A 9,710-nucleotide genomic window follows, 5' to 3' on the forward strand; every position below is an offset into this window, starting at 1 on the left:
CAAAAAGGTTACTTACAGGTTACACAAGGAACATGAGCCTCAGAACCAGTTGGCTCTGACTCCCTGCCCTGCCACTTCTCATGTGACAGGGAAGTTTCACTCATAATTCCTCATCTTACACATAAAATGGCAGAAGGACAATACCCTACATTTCGTAAATGTTAAATCAATACCGGTGAAAGGTTTTTGTCTTAGCCCATTTTCTATTGCTCTAACAAAGTACTCAACACTGGGTAAGTGACAAATAATGAAGTTTATTTTGGCTCACAGTTCTGGAGGAGGGAAAGTCTAAGAATACGGTGGCAGCATTTGCTCAGCTTTTGATGAAGGCCTTGAGCTGCAACACAAAAAGAAAGAAGTAAGCTTCCAGTTCGGAGGAAACTCATTCCTCAAGACCTATTCTAGTCTCCAGAGAATCAAGTCTCTTCAGGAATGTAATTCTGTTTGGGGGGACAATCCCCATAATCTCATTTTCTTCCAGTAGGCCAGACCTCATAAGTTCCCCAACCTTGCAATACCATGACATTGGGGACCAGGCTTTCAGTAGACGAAGTTTTGAGTGATAAATCATATCCAAATGGTAGATAGTGCGTAATAACAATTATACCAGGTAGTTTTATTCATGATTTATTATGTGTGAGGAATTTGAAAGAATTTTAATTTGCTTATCAGTTCTGTGAGCCACAAACTATCATTATTCCTGTTTTAATGAGTAGAAACCTGTGGAAAAAAGAGGTGTAAATATCTTGTCCAAAGCCACCTGGATACCAAGAGACTCTGTCTATGCTTACAAGACAGCAGGCTTGGAACAGGGCTGTCCAGCATGCCTTCCTGCAATAGTGGAAATGTTCTATAATCCACGCTGTCCAACAAGGTAGCCAATAGCTATGTGAGGTGGTGAGTACTTTATTGACTTTACAGATGGGTCTATGTGGCCTAGGCTAGCCTGGAACTCTGAGCTTAAGCAATCCTCATACTTCAGCCTTCCGTGCCCAACTTTGTTGAGCACTTGAATGTGCCTAGTGCAACTAAGGAGCTAAATTTTAATTTTAATGAATTTTAAACTACCCACATGAGGTTAGTTGCTGTCACTTCAGATAGCCCGGTTGAACTACTAAAGATTAGGCACACCCAAAGTACACAAGAGACTTCAAAAGAAACAATAATAAAGTTCTACTTCTTTATATATGTATTTGCAATGCAGGAATGGATTATTATCTCATTACTAGTAGTATAACATTGCCCTATTATTTTCTAGTTGCCTTCTACCCATGTGGCAAACATTTTTGTAATCACAAAAATAGTACTTTATTTCTAAAGAGCCAATCAGAAGCATATAAACTTTTAAACGAAAATTCCTCTCCCCATAACTCCTACCCTTATATTAATCCCTTTCAGACCATAACACACAAATTCTATGTACATAAGTTCACTTAGAGGGATAAAAAAGGGGTCAATAAGTTTACTGAGATCCTACATCATGTTCACTTTCCATACTGTGCACATCTCATTCTTTGCTAGTACCCATTTCATTCTATGGCTGAATTATCATTTATTTACTGACCCTTTATTGGTAGACATCTTATTTTATTTATTTGCCTGTAAATACTGCAGAGTGTACAATCACTGTGGAGTTGTTTCATAAGATTTCTCCCTAAAAGTAGTTCAGCACACACTGTTTGCTTGTGTACCCACAAAACATTTGCTTATCTCTTCTTTGCTAATAGAATTGACTTGGTTCAGGGTCTACCCCAACTCCTCAGGACTGGGACTCAAGTCCAGATTGGTCTAAGCAAGTCAGATGATCCAATTTCCACTGGCAGTGATTGGTTAATGTGTGAGTATCCAACTCAATTCTGCCCAATGGAGAATAGCACAAAGTAGCTTGAAGTCTTGAAAACAAGGGGCACAGAAACATTGTGAGAACATCATGCTGGGAGTTGCTTCATCTTTCACATAGCTTTGAGAGAACCCAGTCTGAAAAAGAGGTAACGAAACTGAGGATGACAGAGAGCTGAGAGATAAGAACTCAGATTCTTAAAGCACTGCTGAGCTGCTGAGTTAACCAACCCTGGGGTTTCCCTACCTCTAGACTTCTTGAAAAGTAAGTTAGTTTTCCATTCAGCCCAAGTTGTGTTTGAGTTTATATTACCATAAAACCAAGATTGTTCCAACCAGTACAAATAGAATTGTTGGTTCAGAGGGAATGTGAAGATTTTATTGTGGTTGGTGTCCCTAGGTCAATTCTGTTTAGCTTTCTAGCATGATGCAGAATGGGTCTCAAGGGCTTGGACGCATCTTCTAGCCTCAGAAATGGCAGGTTTGTTGCTTCATCAGATGATGTAGATTTGTTTTTGTTTTATTTTTTATTGAGTTTATTGGTACTTTTTAGGTATACAGTACAGTTACATTCATCATTGGGATCTTGTACCTCTACATGGCTTATCTCGGTTCTTATTTTTTCCCTATACACTTGCCTTCCCTCCACCCCCTCCACCCTTCCCTATTTGCAAAGACTTTGTTTCCATTTTTTCCTTTTCTCATTTCTTCTCCCTTATTTCCTTTCCCCTACCCTTCCCACTTCCCCCACTCCTTTAGCCCTTTTCTTCCTATTTCTCATTATGTTATACAATTTGAACCCTATTTATACTTGTAGTTTTTCACATCAGAGAAACTGTTTGGTATTTACAGGTGTGTCCTACTTATTTCACTTAAAAGAGTATGGCCTCAATATGCATCCATTTTGCTAGAAACTACTCATTTCTCATTCTTTATGCCTGAGTAGTACTCCATTTTATAGAAAGACCATATCTTCTCAATCCCGTCTCCAGGTGATGGTCAATCGGGCTGTTTCCAATTTTGGCTATTACAAACTGTGCCACTATAAACATGGGTGTATATATATTGCTGTGGAATGATTCTTTTAATTCCTTTGAAAGATACTCAGTAGAGGGATAGCTGGGTCAAATGGGACCTCCAGCCCTAGTTTTTTGAGGTTGCATGATGTATATTTGAATGGCTCCTCCATCAGTATCCCCTGTGTGTTGATACACACAGATGCTGCTGCATTAAATATAAACCCAGAAGTCCAGCTGGAATAAAGATGGAGATCTGTCAGCGGTGTGCTTCCTAGCCTTTTTCATGTCACATTACACATAGAAAATTACATTTTAGGCTACATTGGGATACAGATAATGGTACTCAAAGCCAATAATTCTCAGCTGAAGGATTCCAGGTGTCTTAGGTTGTCCACAGCCTCCCAGAAGATAGCCAAGAACAAGTCTTTACCCAACCTGAAAATCCACTCATGGCACACTGATGAGGTCTGCTGTAAAAAACATTCTCATATTTCAGAGATTCTAAGCAACACATTTTCCCCACATTTTAACATCTCTGAAATTAGGACACATCTTATAACCAATATTTTATAAATGCTGTCAGCATGTGGAATGGTGTCACTGACATTTTCCATTTGCAGAAAATCACTCTGATAATCTTTTGCTGGTATCTTCTGGAGAAGTCAAGAAAATCCCAGTATCGTGGAGTGTTATTGTTGAAGGGGTACAGGATTTCAGTTTGATGTGACAAAAAAGACCTGGAGATAGATGATGATGATGGTTGCACATACATCATGCAACCATACTTAATGCCACTGAAGCATACATGTAAAGATGGTTAGAGTTAAATTTTATGCTGTGTATATTTAAAATTTGTTTCAAACTTTGCAGGCATACCAGTGGCTTGTATGCAGAGACAACAGCAGAGCATCTGCTAAGAAACACTGCCTGGACTGGTGTCCCTGATGGCATAGAAGATAACACTATGTGAGAAAAAAATGGACATTGAGGACTTTGAAGATGGTTTTAGGAATATTTCTTTTTTTACTTTTGGTACTGGGGATCGATCTTGGGACCTTGTGCTTGCAAAGCAGGTGGCAGAACCACTGAACTAATTTTCCAGAAGGAATATTTCAGTCAGATGATTTCTCATACCATCCTTTTTGTGTATGCACAGAAGTGGCAGGACATCTCCCCAAAAATCTATCCTGGCAATTCTCTATTTGATGCTCCTGAGCCATTCTCTGCCTTCACCTCCTGTCTTTGGCTGACTTCAAGGACTGTACCCACAGGGTTCCTCCAGCTTCCAGTTAAACTGGTTTCAGCCAATGGGAAGCAATGGCAGAAGACCGGTGAAGAGGAGAGTGAAGAGTGCTGGGTTAGCATTGGCTGTATTCCTCCCCAAACGCATAGATCTGGTTGGGCAACTGGCTCCTATAGCCTCGGCTCCCCAGGATCCAGTCTCTCCTTTCACCCCTGGAGGGCTAAGCAGGATAGCAGCTCCCACTCTTGCCAGCACCAGAGTCCTTCAGTCTTCCTTGTTGGTGTCAAACTCAAGTCTGCCCCAACCCTTGGTAATATTCCTATTCACAATCCTATTAGGCCCCAACCCCCATGTATACTTTGGGTATATTTTGGCAATGGCTGACTTTTTAGATTTGATTAGAGGATAAAATTTCCAGTATATGCCATAAAAGGTTAAAGATATTTCTAATTTTATACTTCTAGGGTTAATTTGGGATTACAGCTAAACAAGTTTCACATTTGTAAATACTATACACAACACAGTTGAGCACCAATTTTATTCCCTACTAGTGCTACCAGCAAATACATATAAGGACCTCGGGAACAAGATGTCTTGGACAATCCCACACCTTGCCCCAGGTCAGCAACCAAAGGGATGTGGGTGGGCTAAGACTGCAAGCAGAAAGACTTGCTGACCTAGGGAAAGGTGTGGGATCATCCGAGACAGTTACTTGCTCTCACTGTGTCTCCCGCTCTCTAACAGCTTCATAACTGGTCATCCGCCTTCATACAATCTATCTTCTCTCTGCTGTCAGAATACATTTTCTACAAAGGCAGAGCTGATCAGGCTATTTCCCTGCTTAAGACCTTTTGTGGTGGCTTCCTATGGCTTTCAGGATGAAGTTCAGGTTGTTAAACATAACATACAAGTCCCTCGTGGTCTACACCTAACAACCTCCATATCCCCATTTCCAGTTGCTCACCTATGTGTCCTTTAAGTCTGCCACATATAAAACTATATACTGTTGCATATTCCAATGAGTCTGTACTTGCTATTCCTTTTTTTGAACTGGAATGCCTTTTCCTTCATTCATGTACTTAAATGTTATTCAATACTCAGCTTAGTTATCACCTCTTCTGGGAAGCCTTCCTGGATATTCCATGTTGATATAGCAGTACTCTTTGTGTGTTACACCAAAATGGCTTATATCCAGGGACTGACACATGGTAGGAACTCAAAGGTTGCTGAATGAACACATTCATGCAATTTAGGTATTTTCTACTTCTATTGTTTTTCCTATTATTATAGCAACAAAGATAATTTTAGGAAGCTGCCATTCTTTTTCTCAGCATTCAATTCTGTTTAATGGCAAAAGTGATTAGTAAACTCAAAATAGTAAAGTAATTCCCAGAGTAGTGCTACAACCACCTCAGAAGCTAATCTCACATGCTAACAACAAACTAAAGATTTACAGTGAGCTAAGCCCTAATATGCTCAGTGCTTTTAACTTTGAACCTACACTTCTGGGCTTTATACCACACCCTAACCACTCAGGCACCTACATGATACACATGTAACCCAACTGCTAAGTGCACAGATTCTGATCCAGGCTACCTCATTTTCATCTTGCTTCTACCACTGACTGAGTGACTGAGTTAAGTTATTTAATCACTTTATGCCTCCATTTTCTTATCTGTAAGATGGGGATGATATTTGTTGACCTCCTAGAATAAATGATTTAATGAATGTGAAGCTCATGACAGTCCTTGACACAAATTAAGTACTGTTCATTAGCTTTTGTGTGTGTATTTTTCCCTATTAACTAGGCAGAGAGAATGGCAAATCTAAGAAACAAAGCCAAGAAATCATTTTGGGGGACGTTCTCTGGTGAAGCCACTGCTAGCTATCCTGGAACCTATTTCAGAATGCTAAGGCTCATGTCTAATATTGCCAAGGATCTGTCAAAGAGACAGCATCTTCCAGCTGGTTCCACCAAGGCTACCAGGGGTTTTTATTCCTTTCACAGTACCTATGCAGTGTTAGCAAAGAATCCTTTTTCTCCTGTGTATAGCTTTTGTATTTCTAAGGCTTCCTGTGCCTATAGTGATTGCTCCATGAAATTCCCTGTGCGATATTCATCCCCACACGAATATTTTAAGTCAAATAACAAGAGACAAGTTTAGGAACAAAAAAGTGCTTCCCGAACATCATGTGGACTTAACAGTAGCACACTTGTGGCTCCTGGGGATCCCAAGGAATACCCTATCATCAACTATCAAAAGAATATTTGAGTACCTGGAATTTTTAGTTAATCTTCTTTGAAATGCAAAGTTACCTAGAAATTTAAGGCTGGAAGATACCGCTGCTTGTTGTACACAGATCAACCATAAAAGGCCCAGGGACATGGTTCCTTAGCTCCTTCTCCTTCATGGAAGATCTAGCACTACCCCCACTCCATTCCCACCTATTTTTGAAAATAAAATCGCCCTTTAAAAGTGAAAAGCTACCTATGTTTAGTGACATATTTTTCAGCTACATCCGTCACTCAATTCATTTACTTGAAATGTAAAGGCAGGAGGGCCTGGCCCGTGCAAAGTAGGCCTCCAGTAATGGTTTCCTTTGGCCCAGCAAGCTGGGTTAAAGTAACACCATGCCCTTCCCAGGATTCCTGTTCTCCCTTCTGTAGCATGCTTCTACTTAGTTTGTATTGTCTGCCTCTTGCACAAGGATAACCTACAAGAGGACAGGGATTTGGGCCTATTTTTTTCCACAGCTGCACCCTTGGCATCTAGGATTACACCTGATACTCAGGTGGTTGTGATGTACCCGAAGCTGATTGACCACAGTCTATGGGACACTCTGGTCAACATCCCCAGACTACAGATTTTCCCAGTTCCTACTCCTGGCATCCTTGACACTAGAGTAAACATAGCCATCTTGTCTAAATAGTCCTTTCTAACCCAAGAAAAAAATTTCTAAGCAAATCATTTAATCATAAAGTCAAATCAGACAGAATCCTGTCAAGACTCCAAACTTTACCCGTTCTTGGAGATAAAATTCTGACCTAATGCTTTGCATAGATGACCACTCTCCTAGTCAACCACTCCACTGCATGATACATTCTCTTGCAGAATTGGCTTAAGGGGTTCAGTATTTGCAGAATATCTTGTGGACATATTTGTACACAAAAATCAGAAAAAAGAATCCTCTTTGCAAATAAGCATACCTTACATCTCAAATGAATAAAAAAGTAGTACCTACATTTAAATCACTTTATTTAACTGCATAAATATAAGTCAGCTATCTTTTGGATGAAGAGTTGAGGAAATGAGACAAAACAGTCAGTGATGGAAAGGTAGGAGGATGGATAATCACCAGAAAAGACGGCCAACAGGTTACCTGAGCATCAAGGCACAGCATTCCTGTGAAAAGCAACCTGTATGTCCTCCCATTAAGGTTCTTAATCAAGCAACTGAGTACTTCCATTGATCCTTCCTCCATTATCACCTCTCTCAATGAGTGATAACCCAGCTGGAACACATTCAAATACAAAATGGCGGCTGTTCTTCTTTTAATGAAGGACCTCCCAGAGACACAAACAGGCAACCCAAAGGATTCTCCAGTATCGCACAGATTAGCCAGGTCTTTTCCTTACCCAATGGTCTGCAATATGGGCACAAGCATCATTGCCTTTCTACTTATCACTATGTGCCCTGAGCCTGGCACCCAGCAAAACTTTGCAAATATTTTGGATAAGTGCCTCTGTTAATGAGTTTTTTGTAATTTCTTGGATTGATCAGCTTTCCAGCCAAAAGCCCATAAAACCAAAATGAAGCAACATCCATGGAATCGGACTGCAATTTGGTACCAGTCACTGCCAACTGCACAGAGCAGTTCATTGATAGGAACTCGCCAACCACAGCCCACATTCCATTAGAGTCCAAAAAAGCAGTTTCTCCTTGTGAATGAAGTAACTCACAGCCGAAAAAGATAACCTCCCCTCACCCCGCCGACACCTACCTTGTCTTCAAAATGCTATCTTGGAAAAAGGGCTTCCTTTTCATTAATAAAACCTACTTTTAAAAACAAAGCGAACTGGTCCTAAATCAGAAACAGAATTGAGAGATCTCCAAACTCAGTCCTTGTAGGCTCTCATTTATCTAGCAGGTCACTTAAGTTTTGGAACAAATACATTTCCTTCTGGAACGGTACAGTTTTGCTTCGTATAATGTAAAGCACACCAACACACACACACACCACACACACACACACACCACACACACACACACACACCAACACACACACACACACACATTAATAAATTTGTGGCTCACCTCCCCTCGCTCAAAAAGTGAAGCCAGTCTTTTGAATATTTTAAAAAACAACCTTGAAAAACCTAGAGCTCATCTTTTCTTTTTTTAAACTCCCCCTCCCCCAAATCTCTGCAGTAACGACTCCTCCAGGAGAAGATGAAGAGATGAGGGGAGGTTCCCCTGTACGATGTTTAATCCACTGAGTTGATCAAGTTTCTGGAACAACACTAGACTCCCCTTTGGCCCCTCCCCTAAAAGAAAAGCACAGCAACGCGGCCACTAGGGCCACCCAACCCCACCCAACCTGGCGCCCGGAGCCCTCGCAGCGGAGGCGGCGACCACAGCCTCTAGAGACAAAGTTCTGTAGTGCACTGACTTCTATCATACTCAGAGTCGGAGTGTCTCAGAACTTTGCCTCAAAAGACCAAACGGGCTGTCTTCCTCTAGAAGTATCCTCCTGCAGGTGTGCTCCCCCCAGCCCCAGCCAAGAAAAGGAGAAAACTCGTTACAAGCAATTTAGCTCAGGATGCGACTGATAATGGAATGGGTCATTAATTATGGAAAGTTACTGCGGCAGTCAGCAGAAGCGAATGCCCAGCAGAATGGTGTTCTAACAGCCCGGTATGACAAATTCTGGTCGCAATGTCATACCAAATGGACTGCTGGAATCAAACACCTTCCTTTCTTTCTCCCCACCCCCAGATTAGAACCGATTCCCAGTCGAACCCTCACCTCCTCAGTCATGTTATTTAAACTTTTGCAAGCAGCTAACTTACTTATTCCATCTTACTTGTGACAACTTTTTACCTTCCCATCTGGAAAGCTGGTGGGGAGGGAGTCTACAGGAGGACGAATTCCTGGACCAGAAAGATTTTGGAGGAGGGGGGAGTACAGGCCCGGGTAAGGCCCTGCAGACGGGACAGCCCAGAAAAGCAAGGCTCCGAGGGCCTCCTCTTCCTTCAGCCATTCCCACCACTCTACTTCGGGTCTCCCCACAGTCCGCGCCCAGCCCAGGGAACTCGCCTCTATTCTGTCCGCTCCCCTCTGCTCCACCCACTCATTCCTCGGGATTCTCCCTGCCCCACAAAGCAGAGCTTTCCGCGGACCCCATCTGCACAAATCTCGCCCCTAGCTCACGGCCCCAGCACCGGCCGGGCTCCTCGCCCCTCCCCGAACCCCTTCCCCCCGCGGCTTTGCGGACCACCCTCCCTCCCGACCCCAACAGATCCCTCCCCCACGCGCCGCACCCGAACAGCTGTTGCTCCCGTGCAACAGGTCTGGAAAGTGCCTTCCCATCTTCCCCACCACCACCTC

General features: G+C 42.2%; 1 long non-coding RNA gene across 2 annotated transcripts in view; it reads right to left on the reverse strand.

Annotated features, from left to right (window-relative positions):
* Positions 1-266: 266 nt before the first annotated feature.
* Positions 267-9,710, reverse strand: part of LOC104864961 — a 152,929-nt gene continuing 143,485 nt past the window's right edge. For both annotated transcript variants that reach the window (XR_781023.3, XR_781024.2), the window contains one exon: positions 267-337. This is a non-coding gene — a long non-coding RNA (uncharacterized LOC104864961). The remainder of the gene's footprint in view (positions 338-9,710) is intronic.

This window comes from Fukomys damarensis, unplaced genomic scaffold (genome assembly GCF_012274545.1).
Source record: "Fukomys damarensis isolate Sample0158 unplaced genomic scaffold, DMR_v1.0_HiC HiC_scaffold_4, whole genome shotgun sequence".
Taxonomy (NCBI): Eukaryota; Metazoa; Chordata; class Mammalia; order Rodentia; family Bathyergidae; genus Fukomys; species Fukomys damarensis.